This window comes from Arachis ipaensis, chromosome B09, assembly GCF_000816755.2.
Source record: "Arachis ipaensis cultivar K30076 chromosome B09, Araip1.1, whole genome shotgun sequence".
NCBI lineage: Eukaryota > Viridiplantae > Streptophyta > Magnoliopsida > Fabales > Fabaceae > Arachis > Arachis ipaensis.
Window position 1 is genome coordinate 130,160,161 of NC_029793.2, and position 10,631 is coordinate 130,170,791.

Below are 10,631 nucleotides of genomic sequence, written 5' to 3' on the forward strand. Positions count from 1 at the left end.
GAATTATTTTTATTTTTTTTATGACTAGATAATTAAAAAAATAAAGCAATGAGAGAAAAAAAAATACGATAGCTATAGACAAAAACTAAGAAACCAAAACAACATCATTTTTCAGCATTATTATTATTAATATGAACTTCATTATTTTTTTAGCATTCTTTAATATGAGCTTTATTTTATTAAGTGTTTAACTATGTAAAATTATATTATATATTAGTATATAAAAATCAATTATTTCTTTAATTTGTTCGTCTAATATGTTTTATATTAGAGAAAATTTCACTTCCCTCCTTTTTGTTTTATAAATGTACATTTTTCTTCCTTCTAATTTTTAAAAAATTTTCTCTTTAATCCATTTTAAACTTTTTGTATTAACTAATGTTAACTTTATCCATTTTTTAAGAAAAAATAAATTATTTTTTAAAAAATACCCATTAACAAAAATTTTATTTTTTATCATTAAATTTTGCTTACCAAAATATCCTTTAATAAATTATTCTTTTATTGGTTAAATTGTATTTTTTAAAAAATTTAATAATTATATTATTTTTTTAAAATACCCTTCAATAATTTTTTAATTATTAAATTATAATTTTACCAAAATTTTTGTTAACAATTTTTTTATATTTTACTATTAATTTTTCGATATCTATATATATTATTTTAACATTAAATAAAAAATTTTAGTAAGATTATTTTTTGGAAAAACTACCATTTGTACCCATAAATTTTGCGAACGCTGACAAAAGTACCCATCAAACAAGAAAACTAACGTTGTATCCATGAAAGATGGGTTCCGTGTGACAATAGTATCCAGACCGTGATTTTTTGTTAATTTTTTAATAAAATTCCCAAATTAACCCTTCTATCTTCATCCCCAAATTCCAAATTTCACAACCCTAATCCTTTTTCTTCCTCTGCACCTCCGGTGAGTTCCCACGAAGCCCTCCAAGCCACCTTCTCCAACCGCAAACAAGATTCCCATTCTCGATCTCAATCCTCTCTCTTCTCCATCTCCGTCTCCATCTTCTCTGCCTTCTTCATCATCAACTCCCTCGTCTCCCTCTTTGACGCACACAACTCAAACGACGCCGTTGGCTCCGTCCTCCAACTCCAGCTCCTACCAATCGCCCTCCTCTTCCTCTCTTACTCCCTCCTCTCTCTCTTCACCTTCCCCCTCCCTCTCCCCTCATCATTATTAGAACTCCTTGCCGCCTTCGCCTTCGTCCAAGAGTTCCTCTTGTTCTCTACTTTCAGAGGAAGGATCCAAGCGGGGTCGAAAACCGTTACTACAGTCTCTTGCTGGTTCCCATCGCTGTATATGTTTTCTCCACTTTTCTTGAATTGAAGTCTCCGGGCTCCGCTTTCCCCAAATTGGGTCGTGGAATGGGCTTCATCCTTCAGGGCACGTGGGTCATTCAGATTGGCTTGGCTTTGTTCTCCGGCTAGGTGGCGCAAGGGTGCTCCCTGCACCAGCTGAGCAGGGGAAACTATACTCTGAGGTGCAAGGGCCACATGGACTACCACAGAGCCAGCGCCCTTGCCACGCTTCAGTTCAACTGCCAACTTGCTCTCATGGTTGTTCTTTCTGTTGGTGCTTATTCGGTAATCTCTGCGAGGAAGGGAGGATCTTTAGAATCTTCTTCTGCTGCTGCCAGTTACAGGCCGATTAGTTTTGCTGAGATGCAGCAGTTGGAGAATTCCATGAATTTCACTTTGGATTCTAATGATAATGATGGTGAAGAGAGATAGAAGGGGACTGTTGTTGAACATGGTAATGGGTTGCGAAATTTGAAATTTGGGGAAGAAGATACAAGGGCTAATTTGGGAATTTTATTAAAAAATCAACAAAAAATCACAGTCTGGATACTATTGTCACACGGAACCCATCTTTTATGGGTACAACATTAGTTTTCTTGTTTAATGGGTACTTTTGTCAGCGTTCGCAAAATTTATGGGTACAAATGGTAGTTTTTCCTTATTTTTTACTAATAAAAATACAATTTAATCAATAAAAAAATAATTTATTAAAGGGTATTTTGGTAAGCAAAATTTAATGATAAAAAATAAAATTTTTGCTAATGGATATTTTTTCAAAAAATAATTTATTTTTTTTAAAAATGGATAAAGTTAATATTAGTTAACATAAAAAATTTAAAATGGATTAAAGAGAAGGTTTTTTAAAAGTTAGAAGGGAGGGAAATGTACATTTATAAAATAGATGGGAGGGGAGTGTCATTTTAGCATGTCGCAGGAGAGGAGAGTGGAATTTTCTCTTTATATTATTATTTGATTTTACATTTTTATCTAAAAATGTATATTTTTTTAATTAAGTTTATGCACAAATTTATCATGTTAATGAATAAATATTAAATTTATATGTGAAATTTTTTCATTTCAAGAAAAAAAATAATTAAACTCAGCCTGCGAAGTTAAGGCTGGCCGGAGAATATTTACATATATATATACATAGCCCCAAGTTTCAAAATACACATACATAAACCCTAATTCTCCATAAAACCTCTAAGAGGTACATAAACAAAGCATTCTTATACACAAGAGGAGAGACTATAAATTTATACATAATAATATCAAAATAACAAAAGAAAACCCCAAAGTAAACCACTTCGCCGCAGAAACTCCAGACGCCTATTGAGGTGCCTCACGACCTGCATCTGAAAAACGACAACACAGTATGGAATGAGAACCGGATGTTCTCAACATGGTAAAGGTGCCACGCACATAAGATATAAGATCTTGGGAATGCCAGAGGCAATCCTAGAACGCCGACATTCATATTATAAAACTTAAGAATTAAAACGGAAACCATAAATAAGGGTGGTTTTCTAAGGATTCATAAACTTAACCAAATACTTTAACCTAACCCTCCATCATCCTCTTTCCTCCAAAACCTCCATCACCAGTATAATTACACAGACAAGCAAGCAGACAATAACAAACACAATTAGGATACAAGTAGCACGTATACAAGTAAGCATATGAAAGTCACATAGGCATTCCCAATTAGAGTATGAACAAGTAATTCAAGCAATATGCTTATGATTCATGCCTGTCCTATGGCTGTTGATATCAACTGTCAGTTACTTAGCCAGCCCAACATGTCCTAGTAGCTAACCGTGGACAGTACACCAAACACGGAGCAAGTGGGACAACGCCGCAACCCTTACATCTTACCCGCGTACCCGGAGCAGGGGACAGCTTCACCCTGCCTCTTACCCAGGTGGCATATAGCTCTCAACCTAGAGCAAGTGGCGACATAATTCCACCTTTGCATCGTACCCGGAGTTTCGAACTCTTAACCGGAGCAAGTGGATACACCACTACATCTTACCCGGCAATCTTGCCTCTTACCCAGAGCAAGTGGTTAACACCACTGCGTCTTACCCGGAGGCACATCACAATCAATTTCAATTTCATTATCATTATAATTCATTCATAATCATCTATAACCAATGCATAATCATCCTTTACAATAATGGCATTACATATACTTCAGTTCTCTGCATTTTTCATACATAATTCATCATTTTTCAACCTTTCCATCTTATCACTAGGCTTACTAATAAAATCTAGGACCAAAGGAATGAAAATAGAGGTTTAGCAGTTTAAAATTAGGTTTAAAATTCAAAAACCAGATTTGCTAAAACAGGGGCCACGCATACATGTGGGCGTGAAAAATATTTGCTCGCGTACGCGTGAATCCCAACCTGAAAGGGTTGGTCGCGTCGCGAGCAGCTAGACACGTACGCAAACCCTACGTCACGCGTACGCGTGGAAGTACGTTTTTCCAAAAGTTTTGCTTAATCAAAAACTGCAGAATTTCATTTTGGGACCCTAAACTTTCGACGCGCATAACTTTTTCGTTTCTAATCATTTTTCTTCTGTTCTTTGAACAGCATAAACTTCACAGACCCAATTTTCATATAAAACAAATTTGAAATCATTTTGGGGTCCGGAAGCCAAGTTATGCTTCACCGAAGTTCGGCCAAAAATCAATTTTACACAAAAGCTCCAAACCTCAATTTTCATTAACCCAAACTCAAGTCACACTTCCATTACATATAATTGGCATAGCCACGTACCATTTATTTTACCAAAGTCATTCACAACCTGCTTCAATCAATTATACATCAATATGTACCTAGTTTCATACCTAATTCTCATGACTTTAGTCACAACATACCACCACAAACTCATGTTCATTCCTTTTCCTACTTTACAAGCACCAATAAGTCATCATTTAACAGCCCAATTCCAACATCAACAGTCAAGCAAAAACTCATTATTTATGATTAAGTACTAATCAGTTTACATGCTCATACATTCATTCCTATCTTAAAGTCAACTAGCCTAAGTCTTCACAGAACATTATATATTATATACGTGAAACCTAAACCATACCTTGGCCGATTTCCACGTATTACCCAAGATAACCCCACAAGACAAGCTCGCAAGCCTTCCACACCGAAGTTCAATTCTAGCACCAACCAATTTTCCAACTAAGCTTCCAATGGCCCCAAAGACTTCATATCATACATACATACACACCTAACACAAATGTAACATATTTATACCCAAAATTCAATACCCAAAATACTTAATCAATGAATTAGCTAAGGTTCTAGGATTCTCACCTTACCAATAGGAAATTGGGACAAGACTCGGTAAGTCCACCAAGTTAATTTGATCCTAAACACCGAAATTTAACAATTTTTAACATCTTTGCACATGAATTTTCGAAACTGAAACTGAGAAAATCGAGGAATAAAATGTGACTTCTTTACCTTACAATATACTGGACTTTGTAGAACTCGAAGCCGCGAACGCGTAACCGCAAACGGTGCGGCGATCAGAGCGAGAAGTTATGTGAGATCAAAGGTTGAGTGAGGGTTTTGGAAATAGAAGTGTTCTTCCTCCCTTTGCTGGAATGTTTCAGCGTTCCATGCATGTACGGGGAGAGAGAATGGGCTGTGCCCATCCAATTAAGTGGAGTTAGATTGGGCTTGGGCCCAATACGGGTTCGGTTCAATCGGTTCGGCCTATTCGGTTCAATTTTGAGCCAAATTCTTTGAAATTAGTGTTAAAATTCTTTTTTTAATTAGCTCTATCCCATATTACTATAAAATTCACATTTTTAATTTCTTTTATTAAAAATTAATTTATTGATTAATTATTCGCTAATTGCGGGATTTACAACTTGGTTAAGTATTTTGCTTGAATGTAGAGTTTTATTCTTTATTTAAAAGGATAGTGATCTTAATTATCTTCTAGAAAAATTTATATTAGTTGTTATTTTAAAGGATTTGTCATATGTTTTTACAAGAAATTATATTTTGTTTGATACAATTTAATTTTATATTCTTTCAAAATAAAAATATTTTTACCTTTTTCAATGTTATAGTCATCTAGTTTATCTATCTATTTACCTATTCTATTATATAAAAATCGAATTCCTACACTTAATAATGGAGTTGATGTGACTTGATTTAATTAATTTATTAGTCATTAAAATATTAAATCTATGAATAAAATAGGTAATTGAGATATTTTCAATTAATAATTAAATCAAATCAAATCATATCTATTGAACCAAATTTAAATCATGTGAATTAAGAACCAAATTAAAATATAATTTCTTACTTATTCAAATTGAATGCAATAAATACAAATTAATTTTGTTAGATAATCATAGTCTTCTGGTCTTCTATATATAAATGGCCAAACAAAATTATAAGAATCATCATTTTTATCGCTCTTGCTATTTCATCTCTTCTTTTTTTTCTTTTTTCTTTATATATAATTTTTTTTATGTATAAATGTACTCAAAATGAGAAAGCATGAATGAATGTTTCATTGATTGTTTGTTTGACGAATACCATAGCCCAAAAATGACTCAATTTAAATATTCTACCATTACTTATGGAAGTTAGACCGGTAGTAATTTAGGGTGGGCAATGTATTTTTTATAGTATTGGATAGAAGAATGTTTATAAAAATGAATATACCCATTGTAATGAATTTTCTTTGTTAACTTGTTATTTTTTACCTAACAAACAACATTCATATTGAATATATTATTTTCATCAGAAGTCATACATAATTGATTGATAATTCTGTGTAAAAAGATTCCCGTGATGACTAAATATCGTACCATTAACTTACTAAAGTTAATTCTCTTATGATTATGCCAATGTATAAAACTATCAGAGAGAAACTGATTAGATTACATTTGTTTCTAATGAGGTAGGCAAGTTTTTAGTCTTAATCACGGTTGGAGTTGAGGAAGGTAAAAAAAATACTAATAATACAAATACTGTTTATTTTAATACTAATAATGCTCCGCATCCATGTAATTTCCCTAACCGAGTCAACCAAGTTGTTTTTGCTTCACGCGCCCGCCACCTTCTAATGTAAAGCTTCTTCCTCAACGTAGAGCTTCTCTTTCTCAATGTAAAGCTTCTCTTTGTTCTTCTTCCTCAACGTAGAGCTTCTCTTCCTCAACGCAGAGCTTCTCTTCCTCAACGTAAAGCTTGTCGTCGTTCTTCTCTGCTTTGATTCTTTGATTTTCTTCTTCGTTTTCAGATTTCAATCTGCATTGCATTTATGTTCTTCGTTTTTAGATTTCAGTTATTTTTCTTTGTTTTCAGATTTCAATAGCGTATCAAAATAATAAATGATTCAAGTTTAAATCAGTTGAATGAGAGCAATTTAGATTATTCTTCTGAATCAAATCAAGTGGACGAGGTTTGGATTATTCAATTTTGAATTCAATGGAATGGAATACAATCGCTAAATCCAGTTGTTTATGAACACCATTTTTTATTCATTTCATATTATATAATGGTTTCATTTTGATAATATTTTTGGTTCATTCGAGATGCAGGTATTTCTGAATTTAAATTTATATAGTGGACAAATTTTTAGTTCATTTGGTATTATACAATGATTTTGTTTTGATAATATTTTCGGTTCATTCTTCAACGATTTTGAATGCAATGGAATGCAATTGAATAAAGTGATAATGAATAGAATTTGGATAGAATACTGGAGTTTCTGAATTTACAGAATGCACATGTTTTGATTCATTGGTTATTACACAATGGTGTTATTTTGACAATATTTCGGTTCTTTTTACAGATGTGTTGTGGATGAACAATTTGTCCCAAAGGTTGAGATGACTTTCAAGACACTGAAAGAAGCTGAAAAGTTTTACAAAGATTATTCCAAACTTGCTGATTTTTCTATGAAAATAAGAAACACCACTCGGAAGGAAAATGGGATTAAGAATCAACTAATTACATGCAGTAGAGAGGGAAAGTGAAAATCCATGATATCTCCAATTCTGAAGACAAACCACTCAGCTGGAATAAATTGTCCAACCAGGATTTATGTACATATATTGAAGGACGTTGGTCTTTAGATAATTTTGAAAATTATTTTGAATCATTCACACCCTTGCTATCCAGATCGAGCAGAGATGCTTAAACAACACAGGGAGCTAAGCATGTTTGTGCGTCGTACCATTGAAAACAACGAGGAAGCTAGAATCAGACCAAGTAAAATATATCAGTCATTTGTAGCAGCAGCAGACAGTCATCGAAAACTAAGTTTTATAGAAAAGATGTGAGAAATTACATTACAAGAGAAGTACATAATGTTTTCGAACAAGATGATGCCAAAGAATTTGGCAAGTACTTATTAAGAATGAAAGAGAATAATCAAAATTTCTTTTTTGAGCTTAACCTTGAAGTTGATCACTCCATTAAAAATGCATTTTGGGCCGATGCAAGAAGCAGGGCTGCATACGAGTATTTTAGAGATGTTGTTTCATTTGATACCACTTACAACACAAACATGTATTCATTTCACTGTGATATAGTTTTCGGTTCATAGAGCTAACAAATTTCGGTTCATAACTGTTGTGAGTGTCCATTTTTGCAGGTACAATCTGGTTTTTGGTTCTTTTGTGGGTGTGAATCACCACGGTCAGTCGACACTTCTCGGATGTTCTTTGATGAAAAATGAGGACATCCAGTCATTCAAATGGTTATTCGAATGTTTGCTTCGTTGCATGGGAGAGAAGGCACCAAAAGGGATTCTTACCGATCAATGCGCATTAATGCCAAGGGCTATTGAGACCTGTATGCCAACAACAATTCATCGGTGGTGCATTTGGCATATTATGAAGAAGATCCCAAGCAAATTAAACGGCTACAAGTGACACAAAGAAATCGAACAAGAGATGAGTCATGTTGTTTGGAATTCGTTTACAAAAGAGGCATTTGATAGAAATTGGAATAATTTTCTCACAAAGTATGGTGTTGGAAGCAATAAGTGGCTTTCAGGTAACCAAGGTTTCATTCGAATTAATTGATGTTCTTACTTTTTCGGTGAAAACGAGTATAACTTTCGGTTCATTTGTGTTTGATTTTCGATTCATTTGAAGATCGTCATTTATGGATTTCAGTTTATCTTGATCACCACTTTTGTACCGGGATGAGAAGCACGCAAAGAAGTGAGAGCATGCATGCTTTTTTTAATAAGTTTATCACACGCAATAGCTCCTTGATTCAATTTGTGAAGCAATATGATAATTGCCTGGAAAGCAGATAGCAAAGAGAGAGAGAATTTGATGCTGCAGATTTTCACATCGTGATATCGTGTGCAACAAAATCACCAATAGAGGCTCAATTTAGCACGTGTATACTCATGAGAAGTTCAAGGAAGTTCAAGCACAATTCAGAGGAAAGGTGAATTACATCACAAGATCAACGCATTCCGCTCTAGGTTTTACGTCATATGAAATTGTAGAGCAGGTTTCTAACTCAACATTCAACAAGTTTGTTATTACTTATGACACAATATCACGCGAAGTAAAGTGCCAGTGCTTGTTGTTTGAGTCAAGGGGTATATTGTGCCGTCATTCTCTGAGTGTCTTAAACTTTGAGTGAGTAGATAAAGTGGCACCAAAATATATATTAGAACGCTGGAGTAAGAACATAAAGAGGAGGCACACACATATCAAGAGCAGCCAAGACGAGCCTCTATTGGAGCCGAGAAGCAAGAGATTCGACGATTTGGTGTTTCGGTCACACAATATTTGCGAATTTCCGTCAGAATCTGAGGAGCTGGCTGAAATTCTGCACCGGACTTTTGATAATGTCATGGCTGAGATGCAAGAATATCAAGTAAAAAGTAAAGGTAAAAGTTCGTTATCTCACAAAGATGCTACGTTGAGTTATGTTAACGACCTTCAAAGCCCCCATGTGTTAGAATAAGAGAACGTCTCAAGAACATATTGGGATCAAATATGAAAAAAATTGCAAATGCAACAAACAAAAAGAAAAAACCAGCTCTAAACGAGGTAACATTGATTTGCTTTTTATTAGGAAAAAATTCATTTGTGCATTTTGCTAATATATGATTTATTTTCTTTTTTGCAGTTGAACCTTTTAGATAGTGGATCAATGATTCAGTCAAGCCCCAACCTTTATAATGCATAAGATATGAATTATTTCGGAGAGGATTTTAGAAGTTTTAGTTTTTATTAATATAAATTTCGATTCATGTATGACTAAATTTCGGTTCATTTGGGTTCTAGTCATATAACGAGGGTTAATTTCTTATTTATGTTATGTTTTATTGAATAGTCACTTTTTATTTTTCAAATTAGCTTCTGCAATTTTGTTATGTCAAACAGTTTAGGTGTTACTGAAATTGAATAGTCATATATACATTTTTTCGGTTCATTTCGTGTAATAATTTCGGTTCATTTGTGTTTTTGGCATTCTTGATGTTTGATAAATACATTGAATTCATTCACTGTAAATATAGATTTATTTAATACAACACAGACAGTTCCAATAAATAAATAAAAAGGAATTAAAGAAAAGATTTTTAATTATATACATTTAACATTTACAACGATTCAAAGAAGAAGTGTTTGCTTTTTTATAAATTAGTGTTAATTATAATTCCTTACCACGAGTCAAAGATTGAAGCTATAACCTATTTACTTTCTATATCCCCATATGAGAATTTACAAAAAGAATTTGAGAGGGCAACGGATGACTTTGGGTATCTTATTGCTTCAGATGCCTCAATGGCTTTGTTTCTCAATTTATTTATCTTGTCCAAGAGAATGGTTGGACCATATTTCTGCCTAAAGGCATCTATTTCTTCCTACAATTCAAGTGAAAGAAATTACTTAATTTGAACCTAATGAAATAAGAAATGAACCGAAATTTATTAATTTAGGAATTACTTACCTGTTTCTAATTTTTACATTTATATTTTTCATTTTTGATATTTTCAGAATCAATTGTTTTCAACCATTTCATCACATATATTTTGCAATCATAACTAAGAAATAAATAAAAAAGTAAAGTATGATTAATAGAAGAGACACAACATATTAATAATAGCACAATAAAATATATTAATAATAGCACTATAACAAAGAAAGATTTTACGATGTTCGTTGACCGTTGATTGTAATATACGGTGCTTCAACGCCCTCTTCGTTGTCCATCAAAAGTTTTGCCCCAACATAAACCCTCATCTGAAATACTATTAAGCTCTGAAAAAGATACAAAAAGTGTACTTCAATT

The 10,631-nt window shown here is 33.2% G+C and overlaps 1 pseudogene; it reads left to right on the forward strand.

Moving 5' to 3' along the window:
- Window positions 845–1,767, forward strand: LOC107615960 (annotated as a pseudogene).